The sequence below is a fragment of the Aethalodelphis obliquidens genome, unplaced genomic scaffold, assembly GCF_003676395.1.
Source record: "Aethalodelphis obliquidens isolate GAN/ISIS:26980383/991018 unplaced genomic scaffold, ASM367639v1 scaffold61, whole genome shotgun sequence".
Taxonomy (NCBI): domain Eukaryota; kingdom Metazoa; phylum Chordata; class Mammalia; order Artiodactyla; family Delphinidae; genus Aethalodelphis; species Aethalodelphis obliquidens.
The window spans coordinates 559217-565216 of record NW_020838005.1 but is presented as its reverse complement, the minus strand read 5'-3'; positions in this window follow the sequence as shown (position 1 = coordinate 565216).

Genomic DNA, 6000 nt, shown 5'->3' with positions numbered 1-6000 from the left:
ATGAGCCGTACTACTCTCTAATGCGTCTACTCAGCGTCAGACTGTCTGGGGAAGGGGTGGAAAGGGAAAACGCACTTGGCTATCAGGCTAATTTATCTAGTGGCACCAAATATCAACATGCTGGCTGTGCCTGTGTGCTCTGTCTTTGTCCAGGAGGCTGTCCCTCAGCTGCCACTTACATACGGAGAGTGCCCACTGGGGAAAGGGTAATGGACCTGTTCCCACAGCTCCCCAGGTCCTGGGATCTCCCCCAGCACAGGGGCCCATGTGCCCTTCTCCCTGAGTTTTGGGGGAAGTATCCACAAGTTCCTGGGGGAGAGATCTCAGAAGAGTTTCCACTTTCCTTAGTATCCATCCAGGATAAACAAACATGGAAAACCGAGATTACATTACAAATTATATTCCTTATACGTAAGGCACCCACCAGGAATGGGTGGCCCCCCAGAGGGCTGCAGACAAGGTTATTTTCTCAGGGGAACATAAGAAGATTATGAATGCCTTAGGACTCAATCTGGGTTGGATGGTATTTAACTACAAGTTCACTTCACGATTATTTCCTTCTAGTGTAATCCTCACCCACCACACCTTAGCAGGTTTCTAGTTTTCCTAAAGGATGTGCTTAAATTGCCTGGAAAAATAATTGAACAACTTGCAATGATATTAAAGAAATAAAGAAGTTTTTGATGTCTTGTTAGGGTGAATTTTTGGTAGAAAGATTCCATTTAGAATGTTTTCCCCTTAGGACACCCCACATGCTTACACTCAGTTAAGAGGTGGCCCTGTGTGCTGAGGTGTTGACATCTTTTACATTTGCAGGGTATAACAATAATGATAGTAGAATATCATTTATAGCAACTTGCAAGTTGGTGGTGACCTCTCAAGGAAGGTGCCACTTGGAGCCGCAGACCCCAAAGCTCTGCGTGTCATTGCCCCCTCAGAAGGCAAATTGCTATAAACAATTACTGGACCTCTGTTCCTCAACACCCCATCCCTGGGATTGAGATGCTGACATCTGTCCTACTTATCTCAAAGGGACATCAATGACATCATGGATGCCCAAGCTGAGCAAGACACCAGATACTAAAAAGGCCGGGAAAGGATCTGCCTGATGCCCAAGGTCAGGCAGTCTGTGTGAAATTCCTTTCACAGGCTCTGGGGACGCAGCGATGCACTTGATCATTCCACAGGCTTTGGGGGTATCAGGAAGGCTCAGCAAGACCGCCGACTGCCAGTTTATTAAAAGAGTAGCTGCGGTCTCGCAGTGTGGAGGGACCGCTGCAGCCGGGCGCACGTCTGGGGCGCAAATGCTGTTCCTCGGCTACCGGGTATCAAGTTACCCGGACCCGAGCCCACGGCGACCGCGACCGAGCCTCGCCACCCCACGGCACAGCAGCGAAGCCTCGGCACTGCTAGCTCTGGCAGCGCTGTTTATTTGATCTGGATCTCTGCAGGTCCTACACACACACACACACACACACACACACACACACACACACAGCCGCTGGGGCCGAGTTTATTTTTCCAGGGGTGGGGACTCGCTCCCGAGGCTTGGTGGCCGGCGCTATCAGGCGGAGGGGCGGCCGGGCGCTGGAATGTTAATTGAAATGGAGCTGGGAGCTCGGTGCAGATAAGAGTCTCCAGCATCACCCGGGCCTGGCCCCCGCCTGTGGCTCCCGAATTCCCGCCCGCGCCTCCCGGAACAGAGCTAGCCCCTCACAGAGGAGCCCTGGCGTCCCCCGGGCCAACGATGACAGTCTTTTATGCTCTGAAGGTGTGGCCGGCGCTCGGGAGGAGGCTCAGGGTCCCACGAGCGCCGCACCCGAGCGCCGGACTGGAGGTGGTCCAGCCCCCGCGGTCTGGCAGCAAGACTGAACTGTGTCCGCCGCCAAAATGAGGCTGTGGAGAGATGACGGGGAGAAATTGAAAAACTGGTTGTTTTTTAAACAATTCATAAATCTCTTACCCCGTTCCGCTCTTCACTCCACCCATATTCCTCCTCTAACCCTGAGATTTTTGCACAGATTTTTCAGGGGTTCGAAGAGAGCGCCTCTGAAAGTCACCTCAGGCAAATCGTTAAGTGGTCCCAAAATAGCCATTTGGGAAAAGATAATATTAGATCTTCAATTGACACCAGACACTGGAATGCACTCCAAATAAATTTAAAAGTAAACAGCAAAACTATACAAATACTAGAAGAAAATATGGGCGATTAACCTGGGTGCAGGAAAAGTTTTTCTCATGACGACTCAAATCTAGAGACAATGAAAGAAAAGATGAATACATGTGACTACATTTCAAAATGCATGACAGAACGCACTATGAAAGGAGTTCAAAGACAACTGACAAACAGGAGAGAGTGTTCGTAACATACAGCACAGATAGCCAAATCACTGTACATATACATACATATATATATATATGAGAGAGAGAGAGAGAGAGAAAATTCTTAAAAATTGATAGAAAATGGGGGAAGATACAACTTAAATGTATTTATGTCTATATATTTATGTGTTTTTATAATTTGTATGTATATATGTCTATGCATACACACATCTGTCTATATCCCATAAAAGATGTTCCATCTCACTAATAATCAGAGAAATGAAAATTAGAATAACACTGAGACACCATTTCTCACCCATCAGATTGGTAAAAATTAAAAGGTATAATACATTCTTTTGACCAGGATACTACAGAGGAGGCAGCCACTTTCGTACATTGCTGGTGGAACGCAAGCCTGTACAACCATTCTGGAGGGAAACCTGGCAAGCCGGCATGAATGATACATGCATTTGCTTCTGACCCACAATCCCACTTCTAGGAATATGCCCTGAAGATATACCTCTACTAGTACAAAACCACAGAGCAACAATGTCACTCATTACAACACTGTAATTGCAAAATACAGGGAAAATCTAAATACTTGTTCAATGGCAAGTAGTTGGATAAACTATGGTACATTCACACAATGAAGTACTAAGCAACTGTAAAAAAAGAATAAGGAAGGGCTCTTTGAATCAATATGATATATTGTTAAGTGAAAAAAGCAAATTGTGAGAGAGTAGCTATTAGAAGGAATGGGTACTGGGAGCAGCCCTTATTCAGGGGAGGGTCCTGTGCTAGCAGGGGGGCCTTAGGCATGTGACTGTAGGTGGGCCTGCCTGTGGCAGCGTAAAAAATCGTACACTAGTGATGAACCACTCTGTTAAATATGGTAATCAGATCTACATCATAGATGTTGATGATGAATGTTTTCCCTCATCAAGCAGGTGAAATTAGACACATTAACGCCAGTGTACCAGATAAAGGTGTGCTGATGACATCCCATCATCCCATCATAAAAGTTCACTTGTCTTCTCTCTTACTGGACTGGATACTCCTGGAGGATTCTGGAATATGTGCTATTTAACCCTGTGACTTGAGTATTTGCAAAATACTATATATATATATATATATATATATATATATATATATATATATATATGGTGACCATATGTCCTAGTTTCCCTGGTACAGCTGTGGTTTATGCCTGACATCCCATCAGGTGAGTGCTTCCTTTCTTTTTTAAGAGTCCTGCTTTAGATGATAGATTATGTGATTACCTTCCCCATAGGTAATGGGCACTAGGAAAATTCTACTGAGTTGACTGGAATAATTTGGAAAATATTGGAGTAATAGTGTCAGTGAAATTTTAAAATATGTAGTGAATTTTCCTTAGAAACAAGTGTTCTAAGAAGTACTGAGCAAAGAACTAGGAAGAAACATAAGAAAAGATGATAACAAAGCAACTGCATTCATCTTAGTCTGTGTGCTCTGAAAGAAAGAGTTCCATCCTGAAAATGAGGAGACCTGTGACTCAAAACAGGTTTCTTGATCTTTCTTTGTAAACTAGAAAACTAGTTTCTTTCTTTGTAAATCAGAAATAATAACTGCTTTACACACCTCAGAGTTATTTTGAGAATCCATGAGTTGCGATGTAAATATGGATTTAAAAATCAAAAAGAAAACTATGTATAAAATAGTCCAGTTCTTTTGGCCAAATTGTTCCCAGTTTTTTTCTTAAATCTTCCTTTCTACTCTTGAGGGAAGTAAAGTGGGACAGCAGAGGTAAAGGGTGGTGTCTTTGTGTTTGTAACACAGGAATATGGTGGAAAGAAAACCAGCATCAGTAGTGAGAAAACCTGGAGTCTGATTTTCTTCTGGTAGTTGTGTAGTTTGGTATCATCTGTGTTCTTTAGCTGTAAAATAGAGTTAATTAAGCTAAAAGAAAACATGAGAAACCATCATTCAAAAGACACCATCATTTTAAAGAAAAAAAAAAGAGAAAACTCAATGAGTTGTTTTGAAAGGATTTACTTTAAAACTGCAATTAGGCATTCTGTGAAAATAAGGCTACGGAGATCTATGCAGTCATGAACAGTGGGAGATACTCAGTATCCTGAGTATACGGTACACATGGATTAGCTTATTTTGAGCCAAGGAGATGTAGGTATTGATAGAAAATGCATAGACATCGTTGTTGCAGCTGTGACATCCTGTGTTATAAAGCAGAACCACTCACAGGTGGCAATCAGAAGTGATAATACCAGCACAAAACTCTTAATAAATGTCACTGCTTTATAACCACAAGAAAGAGTCCCCATATTATGCTACCTTGTCAGCTAAGGAAGACAGAAAAATAGGAAACATATACGTGTAGCTGTTCATTTGTGCAAAACATACAGAGAGAGAGAAAGAGGAAAAAACCATGAGAGTGTATAGGAACCAGGAAAGAAAGAGGAACAGAAATTGAAAGGATAAAGCTGTGTGGCCACTTCTTTTCGCATAATTTTGACTTTTAGAATTATGTTACTGTTTCACATACTCAAAATATAAACAAGCTATTATAATATCTTTAAAAGAACCCCAGCAATAGAAACCGTGGCAAGTCAGTCTCCCCACTCCTGGAGGGCCAGACTCTACTGAACCAGTCCCCAGGGTATCGGAAGGACTATCTCCAAGCAAACAAGGCAGATTCCTTTATCCAACAAATGTTGATTGGAGAGCTACTATGTGCTGGTTGCTAGCCTAGGCCCTGGGGATACAGCTGTGACAACAGACCCAGAGCCCGAGTCCAATCTAATGGGGATCCTGAGCTCCCGTCAAAGACCTTGGAGACAGTTGATTTCCTGCGAGCACACAGGCCCCAGCGCCGGACTTTACTGGAAGTTGCCTGTTGCGTATCGAATTTTAAAGAAGGAATCCCTTCGTTTTGGTGAAGTCTGAAATAGGGGAGAAAAGGACACTTGTTAACCGTGGATGGGAAGAGTTTCAATAAATATGGCGCACAAATTCCATATGATTGTGCCAGGTATCATGGGAATGATTTGAGTCTGTCTCCTGTGCAAGAATGGGGTAAAATGGGGGAGGGGGGAGGAGATGAATTGGGAGATTGGATTGACATATATACACTATTGATACTATGTATAAAATAGATAACTAACGAGAACCTACTGTATAGCTCAGGGAACTCTACTCAGTGCTCTGTGGTGACTTAAATGGGAAGGAAATCCAAACAAGAGGATATATGTATACGTATAGCTGATTCACTTTGCTGCACGGTAGAAACTAACACAACATTGTAAAGCAACTATACTTCAATAAAAATTCATTTAAATTTTTTTAAAAAGAATGGGGTAAAATTAAGGCTCTGAGGCCCCTCATTTCCCCAGTATGTTCAGAGTTTGGACGGAACTAGCCCACGGTAGGCGCTCAAAACACATTTGTGGACCTAGTATTGTTTGAGCGTTTTGTGTTGTGAGCCAGGTGGAGTAAAGCAGATCCGCTCGGCTCACACACCGTCCCCCCCACCATCTCCCCCCGCACAGAGATGATGACTTCTCCACTCATGCCCAAGGGACACACACACCGCACCTCCTTGTCCGGGCTGCGCCGGGTCCGGGGATGCGCCTGAGAGCCCCAGGACTCCTGGCCTTTCTGCTCACGCCACCAGGCCAGATT